The following is a 9,766-nucleotide window of genomic DNA, read 5'->3' on the forward strand; positions in this document are numbered from 1 at the left end:
TTTATTGTAGAGATGAGGTCTCGCTGCCCAGGCGGGTCTCGAACCCGCAAGCTCAGGCAATCTACTCACCTCAACCTCCCAAAGGCACGGGATTATAGGCTGAGCCACCAAGCCCGCCTAAATATAGATTAATATTAGTAGTGAGGTTTGATTGCATATCCCCCCCCCCTTGTCTGTGGAAAAATTGTCTTCCATGATACCAGTCCCTGAAGCCAAAAAGGTTGGGGACCACTGCTCTATACTACTGCAACAGTCAGCCTCCTAAAAGGTAGATCTACTCACGCTATACTCATTTGGACAGTATTCATGGTCTCCATGCTCTGACTCCTGTCTATCTCTGAAGCTCATCAACTACAGCCACCACAGAGCACCCCCAGGTCCATGCCACAACTATAGTTCTCTGATTTGGCTGAGATGTTTCTCTACTTTGGCATATGCTGCTTTCTCTCCCTAAGATGTCTTTTTCCCTTGACTGTATGGCATACTCTGTACACCTTTAAATATTTTAATCAAGGATCTTCTCTATGAAGACTTTTGTTATCTCTGGTAGTGCTATAAGCATCCACTTCCTTATGACTCTCATTAAGGCTTGCAAATGCGCTGCTTATAGCACCTGTCACACTGTATTTCGATATGTGTATCTTTCTTCCCTACCAGACTATATGTTCATTGAGGGCAGGAACTACGAATCTATCACAGTGTCCAACACATGGCAGGTGTTCAATAAAATTTTGTTGACTAGTTTGAATTAATTGTAATGCCACAGGCAACTATAGTATATAACTTAAAGATACATTCTCCTTCCATGATCACTCAGAGTAAAATAATAATCCGATTATAAAGAACCATGTTTATGTCAGCCATGAGAGTTGGGCAGGGTATCATTCTAAGAAAACCAAACTTCTTTTCTGCAAAGTAGAAGCCCTGTATGGGTCAAACTGTTTCCTTCTTTGGGTATAAAGTGATCAGAATAATTCAATTATCACTGATGGTCTGAACAAAAGCCCTTCCCTCTCTAGATGAGCAGTGTCAGGTTTGGCCAAGGTGCACTTGGTTCTCCCAACCCAGACCTTAATTAGTGCAGTAAAGACAGCACAGGTAGCTGTAGGCCACCCTTCCTTTCCTTTTCCTCTTAAACTTTGCACTGGTCACTCTGATCACTTCATTAAAGCCATGACTGTCTCTCATCATTATGATCTTCTCTATTGCATAATCACCGAGGTCCCTTCACCTCAACGTTGCTTCACTCGAGTCTTCCTCCTGGTACAGCAGAGATGGGAGAAGAGGGGAGCCAAGTCTCCCGAGGGCCTACTTACTGATGGTGTACGCCTGAAGGCCACCAGGTAACGGAAACTCACCAAGTCCCAGAGACAGGATGGATTCCGGGGCAATCCGAGACAAGTCGGAGTCCACTCCGACCTCCCAATCCCAGTCTTCCAAACAGTAGGCACGACACCCTCTCTAGCCCCGGGCCTGCTGTGTACAGACTGCCTTGCCACGGTTGTCTAGGTAACCCACTCTCCGCCTCCAGCGACCTCCGAGTGGGGAGGAGGATGAAAGGGGCGGGGAAAGCGGCGGCCGTCTGCATCCGAAAGGGTCTGCGTCACGTGGTGGCAGCTCCAGCCAATCAGCAGAGGCAGGGGTCTTGCCGGAAGACCCGCAGGTGCTCTGGAAACGGTGGAAGCTTCTCACTGGCGGGTGCCTCGGAACTAGCGCGCGTTTTCACCCCTCATCGCCAGGTGGGAGGACCTGACTGAAAGCAACGCGCTGTGGGCAAGGCGGCGGAACCTAGTCTTTGCCTTTTCCAGTCCTGACTCTTATGTATTGAAAATCTTTGGTTCTCGGGCCTCGGAAGCCCAGAGCCTATCAGGACTTGAACCCCAAAGACACGGCGCTGTGATGTCACAAGGCGATCTGAGCTCTCTCGGAGCGGGCTCCCTCTGGCGGCAGCCCGCGACCACCGCCTTGCAGGCATGTAGCTACCTGTGCCATCTTTACTGCACTAATTAAGGTCAGGGCAAGAGTCGCTGTGTGTCCAGAAAGCCGAGTCGGGGGATCGCGGGACGACACGAACTCCTGGTACCTACCGAAAAAGAGGTGGGCCTTCCAAGGGTCTTCTTGTCGCTTTCGAGCAGGCTTTGGGGTGTCTTTTAAGTATTCAAAAATGTTCAGGAGGTAGCAACTGTTTTTAAAATAAAGTAGCTTTTAGAGGAGGGAGGGAAGACTTTTCAGAGTGGATCGAGGGGCTGAGAGGTGCATTTAGAAAAAGACAAACCAAAGCAACTCGGATCTGTGTCATTCTCTTGATCTGGGCTGCCCAGTGTGTTCAGCCGTGAGTGACTGTTGAATACTTGAAAGGTGGCTGTCTGGACTGACATGTGCTGAAAGTATGCACTGAATTTTGAAGGCTTCGTATGAAAAAAGTATGTAAACTATTTCGCTAATAATTTTTGTGTCGATTGTATATTGAAATGATGTTTTGGTAAAGTGGGTTAAATAAAAATATATTGTTAAAACTGTTTCTACTTTGAAAATGAGGATGTTAGAAAAAATATAATTTGCATATGCGACTGGCCTTGTTTCAACACTACTGTTCTCTTTTTTTGTGGTTCCCTCGGTTTGTGTAGAATATTTACGACGTACAAGTTATGAAAAATTGTGTCTGTAGTGCTCCTTTCTGTCACCAGATGGCCACCTCATTCAGTAGACTAGAGTTTTAAATTGCTTTCCCAAGAAAAATAGTTCAGATTTTAGAAATATTGCCATTTATTTAATAGCTGTCAACAATTCAGCATATTTTCTGTAAGTCAATTAACTTTCTTTGTAGTACTCATATGTAAACACAGAAAAAGGAAAACTAATTTTTTCTTTACATTTTTAATTACAGAAAATTGATTTTATTTGTTATTAACAGATAAATAAAAATAAGTACAATTTTGTGGCTTAGGAATTTCAAACTAACGCCAGAAAATTCGAATCCCTGGTTTGTACTTTTTCTATTATCTTCTCTGAAAATCTAGTTGAACAAGACCTGTCTTTGGGAAATTTTTTTTCTCAGTATATAAAGACTAATTAAGACAGTGGTTTGGATTTCTAAACTTTTAGATATAGAAATTGGATGAGAAACCAATTAGGTGAATTATCTACATAAAGTTTCTCATTTTGGGGGATGCAGCTCTTTTGAATGAAAGTATAGACATTATCAAAGTATATTGTTAGAAATCTGTCATGATTTTCCTAACCAGTAAAAGACTGGAAGAGAGCCAAACATCATTTTCTTTGTATTATCTAAACAAATAATTTCAAGAATGTTAGCATTTCTAAGTAAAGCTCAAGGACTTGGGCAGTTAGCAGTTGAGTCAGTGTTCCTGTATAGCTGTAGACTTAATAACCAGGAGTAGTTGCCAGAATAAAGCCTTTGTTCACAATAATTCATAAAAGGAATGGAATATTCACATATTCCAGATGTTATTTGAAGCAAAAGATGTTTATAGTTAAAAGCCATAGGAGCAATATAAAAACAGTGGCCATTTTTGTTAATCTCCTTTTCTCACATTAAAGTTGTTTTATGATGTAGTTTTAAGTATCTGTTCAAAAAATAATGGAAATTAAATATACTAGAAGTCAAACAAATTAAATAATCATTCAAAATGAAATGAGACTTCATTTATCTCACTGCTCATACTCTTATAAAAGTTCAAACTGTATAAATTTAAATTTGTTATTTATGTGTACATGTATCTTTAATCTGAAAACAATTAGATTTATTACCACTAATTATAGCAAACTTAAAGTATAATGTCCTGAGTTAAAGAAGAATCATTTATTTTGACAAAATAGAGGTGACTTTTCAGAAAGTCTTGAATTACATAAAGAAAATCTTGAATTACATAATAATTTGTTAATTAAAACCTTTTTAATTGGTTGTTAAATTTACAATTCTGCTTTGTAATGCCTTAAAGTTTAATTCTGGAAAACCAAGTCTGGAAGTCTTAAGTGCTAATTTGATTTTTATGTTCTTCTAGACATTTCATTCTTATGCAAATGAGTACTTTCCAGCTAATGATTTTATTACTGTAAAAATTAACTGTCTCACATTTGAATTTGTTGTATCACAAAAATCATAAATGCAGCACAACTTAGGGTTTACTTTGGCAGTGGAAGCGATAATTATGTGGTGCTTATAAAATCATCAACAGAGGCCCTCATTATTACTGTCTAGCAATGAACACATATTACAATCCAATTAAAAGTTATGGGTTGTTCTGAAGTAAAGTTTTAATTAGACCAACGGAATGCTATTTCTAATGAGTCTATCTGAAAAAGTTAAATAGTCGTTCATGATTTGTTGATACCTAATTATTGGACAAGCTCTTCTCAAAAGGTAGCCAGAATGCAACTGTAAAAGAGTTACTTCCTCCATTTCACACAACTTATCCTCATTTTACCATTCCAGTTATATTTGTATTTAAGGCAGTAAATTGAGAGACAGTAAATTTAAGCAGGAGTAGTATTTAGAGAGTTGACCAATTCTTTCTTCCCTCCATCTTTTTCTTGCTGTCCTTTGTTTCAACTTTAGGTTTAGAAAGTTGATTATAGTCTTCTGGTTGAAGTACATTATCATCACTGGTTCATACAACACACTTCTCTTGTTTTTGTCTCTAATTTTTTTCTAGCCCCACCCTTATCCCAACCATAGGCACAAATATACTTCTTAGAAACCTTTACATGCACATTTTAATCTTTGAGCATAAATTGTGTCGTGATAAATTTTATTCTGATTTTCATTTAGTGCTACTTCAAGATCTATTCATGTTTCTATATGTACATTTGGTTTATATATTCTACACAATATTCTATAATGTACATCAACCATGTTTTGTCTATCTTTTTTGTTTGTTTCCCTAGCAGTGGGCACCTTCTAGGCTGACTCCAGTATTCAAAATAACAATGACAGCCTTGTAATTGTTTTCTAAAGGACAATTTCTCTGGGATATATACCAGGAATAGAATTAGTGGCAAAAAACAAATATACTTAATTTCACTAAATACCATCTGATAACTTTCCACAATGCCCATCCCATATCTCCCACCTACCAACAGTACTTGAGACTTCTCATTCGCTTGTTGAAGAAATATTGAAAAAATCTCCTGCCAACCTCTCCAAAAGGGAAAAAGGAAAAGAAAACAGTTTAATTATTGAATAAACATTAAACCAGAATATATGTGTCACAGGCAATATCCTAAAGAGATTGCATGGACGAAAGAGATCTTTTATTATAGCCAAACAGACACAACCCATTACATACATGTTCTCAAAATAATTAGTTCTCAAATAAGAGGACTTGACAAACACCGTTTGCCACATCTTTAGTATGAACAATTAACGTGTAATTGGGGTGACCATCTGTGTTAGTTAAATGGCTTTATCCAAAGGAAAAAAAATTCTCACATCTTTATGAAGAAGTGCAGTTTTTTCCCCTCTTGTCCCACAGGAACTGGGAGACAGGGATATTACCTTCCTTGATGACTGCATTTCAGAGATGGCACCCAGATCCTTGAAAAGGGCATTGCTGTGCTGTAAAGCTGGTAAGTGCCTTAGGTTTGGTTTGGTTTGGTTTTTTAAGATTTACATATATATAAAAGGGACAGAGAAAGAAGTTACAATAACAGGTTTTCTAAAGAAGTTGCTTTGAAAGAAGAGTGGGGGAATCTCTTCCTTTTTGTACAAGGGAAGATTTTTTTTTTAATTTATACTTATCTTTGCACCCATATCTTTGATAAATGTTTGCTTAATGTCTACCTCTACCACTAGACTGAGTTGCTGTCAAAAGTGCCATACTGTAAAATATCTAAAAAGTCTTATTCTGAACCAAATATGAGTGACCTAGGCCCATGCCACAGTTTCAAAATGTCTTGAGAACACGTGCCCCAAATGGTTGAATTACAGCATGACTTTATACATTTTTAGGGAGATGGACTTGACAAACAAAACTTGAATCAATATATGTGAGGTTTACATTGGTTGGCACCAGGAAGTTGAGACATCTCCAAGTGGGGGCTTGTAGGTCATAGGTGAATTCAAAGATTTTACAATTAGCAGTGGATAGGAAGGGTTAAGCACTGTCTAAAGAATTTGATATCAGTAAAAGAAATGCGGAGTTAACAGATAAGGGAGGATTGGAGAAACCAAGTTTCTTGATGTGTAGATGAAGCCCCATAGGTAGCAGCCCTTAGAATAGATGGCGAATGTCTTAAAATGTGTCTGGGAGAAAGAGTGAATGAGCTCACCTGGGCCTCTTTTATTAGAGCACTAATTCCATTTGTAAGGGCTCTATCCTCATGATCTTAATCATTTCCCAAAAGGTCTCACCTCCTAATCACTTTGGAGGTAGAATTTCAACATATGAATTTGAAGGAGACACAAACATTCAGACCATAACACTCCACCCCCGGTCCCTCAAAACTTGTGTTCTTGCATGCAAAATACATTTATTCCATCCCTTTAGCATCCAAAGTCTTAACTCACTCCGACATCAACTTAAGTCTTAAGTACAGAGTCATCTAAACACAGAAGGCCCAAAAAATGTATTTAAGAAAGGAAAAATTTATTAAAATGGTAATACTCAATGTACACCGATAACAAAAGATAAATACAAGTCACGTTTGACTTCTGCATTGCAGAAGTGCTCAGAGTGGTTATCATCAGCATCCAGACACTTCTGATTACAGCGAACTACTGCTTGAGCAATGTTGACCGAGGTGTTCACTTGTATCACTGTGCATGCCGTTTCAATTTCTTTCCAAAATACTGCCATTGTAGCCAGTTTTCTATAGTACATCACATCCTCTAAGGTCCCCCATAGATAGAAGTCAAGGGGTGTTAAGTCAGGAGAACGTGGGGGAAATTTAACCACACTGTTCCATTCAATTTAAACTGTGTTTCATCATACCAAACCATTTTTCCCACAAATTCATCTTCTCATGCTATGCTTTAGAACCACTGCTCCCTTGGATCAGGGTTGCCTTCATTCAGTGCTTATAATAATCTTAGGATGAAAACTTCTTTTTGCTGTTTTAAGAATGCATCATATGCTTGTTCTACCAACTTGTCTCACGTGCACATTGTTTGGTAGACTTCAGAGGCAAACGTGTAAACAGCTCCAACACCATAGCAAAAGAAGCAGGACTTGTTGCTGTGCAAGGTTTCCCAGATCTTCCCTTGTGCACATCACACATAGTACCATGTGTTTCAAACTTATCACGAATGCATGCAGTTGGAGGTTCTGTTGCATACTCATGCCTCCATTGTCGTTGTACTCCCACAACATCCTTAAATTTCAAATACCACTTCAAAATGATCTTGCGCTCCTCAAATGACAACTGTGCTTCGCCATTTTCTTTGACTATTCTGTCTGTCATGTGGTGATCTTAGCATTCGATTAATTCCATCTTTTGAGTGAACATCATACTACACATTGCTACCATAATTCAACTTCAAAAAATAACACATAGGTAACATCTTTTAAAATGTGAATACTGTTTTTTGGCATTCTTGGTAGTATTATATAAATGAGATATGGGTGGGGGGACTTAAAGGGTGGCATATCCTGAGGCAAATTTTTCTCCAGCTGTGAACCTGTGAAATCAAGTTATGTGCTTTCAAAATACAATGGTGGGACAGGCATAGGATAGCCATTCCCATTCCAAAAAAAGAGAAAAAAGAAAGAAGAAGCAAATCGTAAGTAAGTCCGCAACCCAACAGGGCAAACAATATTATGCCTTAAGTCTTAAGAATAGCTTTCTTTGACTTGATGTCCACCTTCTGGGCACACTGGAGCTGTGGTTAGGTTCCCAAGGCTCCATGTGATCCAGCCCCCATGACTTTGTCAGGTTCCGCCCATACTGAACTGCTCATGGAAGGAATCAAATGCCTGTCACTCTTCCAGGCTGGATTTGGATGTTGGTGGCTCCTGGAGTTCCAGGAGCCCCACATATCTTCTCTGGAGGCTTCACGTCAACAGTTCTGGAGAACTAACCTATCCATTTAGCAAAGGCCAAATTGTATTCCCAATGTAGGAGCAGCTTCTGTGCAGCAAGCTAAGGAACACCAAGGATGGACAACCACCACCAGAAACTAGGAAGAGACAAAGAAGTATTCTTCCTGAGAGTTTTCAGAGGGATCGTGAGCCTGCTAACAACTTGATTTTGGATTTCTAGCCTCCAGAACTATGAGAAAATAAATTTCTATAGTTTCAAGACACCTAGTTTTGGTAACTTGTTATAGTGGCCTTAGGGAATGATTACAGGTACTGTTAGGCGGGGAAAAGGATCTTACCTAATGCTAGATAGATAGGAAGTCATTCAAATGATCACTTTGGCTTGTGTGTGAAGAGCAGTTGGGAGCAGGACAACGACAGAAACAGAGTTATGGGTAGGGTGATCATATAACTGTATGGTATAATTCAACTGTGACATTTTTTAAAAAAGAAAACATTAATAACTTTTCCAGGACAAAAGGCAAAGATCGAGACTGTTTCTAGGACAACCAGAATGTGTGGTCATCCTGGTTATGAGACTATTGCAATACCCATAGCAAGAGTTCTTGGCTTAGTCCAAGGTGGTAACAGCAGAGGAAAGAAGAGGCGGTTGGTTTCTACATCTATTTTGAAGATATCAACAGGTTTTATGAGGAATTGAATATGAGTTATGAAAGAAAGAGATGGTAAATCCAAGGTTTTGCTCTGAGCAATTGGAGAAAGATGTTGGCATTTTCTGAAATAGGAAACAGGTTTTAGGGAGTGAGAAAACATAGGAGTTTGGTCTTGGATATGTTAGGTTTGAGATTCCAATTAGAAATGCAGTCAGAGATGTTAAGTAAGAAGTTGGGCTTATAAGTCTGGAGTTCAGGGGAGAGGTCATGAACGTAAAGATGGTATCTAAAGTCATGAGACTAGATAAAATTACCAAAAGAATAAGTGTGAATAATAGAAGAGGTTGAAGGGTTGAACTCTGGGACACGTTAATTTTTGTGTTGAGAGAGGAGAAGGAGCCAGCAAAGTCCCAGTGAGAAAGATAAAACCAGGGAAGACTTGTGTTCTAGAAGCCAAATGAAGAAAATGGAGTGATGGTCAGTCATGGAAGATGAGGCCTGAGAGTTGAGATCACTGATATACTACTGAAAAGAATAATTTCTCTAAAGTGAATTCAAGAAGAATGAATGGAGAGGAATTAGAGACCATGGACCTCGATGCTTTTTTCCCCCTCTTTCCTGTCTGTCCATCACTTATAGATAGCTCTTTAAGGAGTTTTGCTGTAAAGGAGAATATGATTGCCTGGCAGCATTACTCTCTTATGAGTAGTGGTCAGGAATGTAAGGTGAGGCCAGTCAGTGTGGTTGTGATTTTTCTCTATCTACCTTCAACTGTGTGTGGCTCTAGCATAGAGGAGTGGGAGAGTTGGATTTAACCAAGGTTGAGATTTAACCAAATGTATGCAGCAAAATGAAAGAGAAGCAGAAGCATTGAGGATGTATTCACAGGAGGGTCAATAATGATTGACCTTGGCATTTAAGCTGGGAGTGAATGTGACTTCATGAGGAAAGTTGATCCATGGATTACACATACCAGTGGGGGCACTATCTGAGCCCCTATAGTATTGCCATAAAGGAATACCTGAGGCTGAGTAATAATTGATAAGAAAAAAGGTAGCCGAGCTCGGTGGCTCAGCCTGTAATCCCGCGCCTTTGGGAGGCTGAGGTGAGTGG

The 9,766-nt window shown here is 39.4% G+C and overlaps 1 protein-coding gene and 1 pseudogene across 2 annotated transcripts in view; one reads left to right on the forward strand and one right to left on the reverse strand.

Moving 5' to 3' along the window:
* The window catches only part of LOC103270545 (leucine-rich repeat-containing protein 9), a gene marked incomplete at its 3' end in the record, with an annotated part of 78,686 nt that extends 77,202 nt beyond the window's left edge, over positions 1-1,484 (reverse strand). Inside the window, exon 1 of the mRNA XM_008068064.2 lies at positions 1,359-1,484. The remainder of the gene's footprint in view (positions 1-1,358) is intronic.
* A 387-nt stretch (positions 1,485-1,871) lies between these two features.
* Positions 1,872-9,766, forward strand: part of LOC103270539 — a 22,293-nt pseudogene continuing 14,398 nt past the window's right edge. Inside the window, exons 1-2 of the transcript XR_504978.2 lie at positions 1,872-2,097; positions 5,496-5,589. The product of XR_504978.2 is annotated as a 60S ribosomal protein L7-like 1 pseudogene (transcript). The remainder of the gene's footprint in view (positions 2,098-5,495; positions 5,590-9,766) is intronic.

Source organism: Carlito syrichta, unplaced genomic scaffold, assembly GCF_000164805.1.
Source record: "Carlito syrichta isolate Samal-C Ts95f unplaced genomic scaffold, Tarsius_syrichta-2.0.1 Scaffold309858, whole genome shotgun sequence".
NCBI classification, from domain to species: domain Eukaryota; kingdom Metazoa; phylum Chordata; class Mammalia; order Primates; family Tarsiidae; genus Carlito; species Carlito syrichta.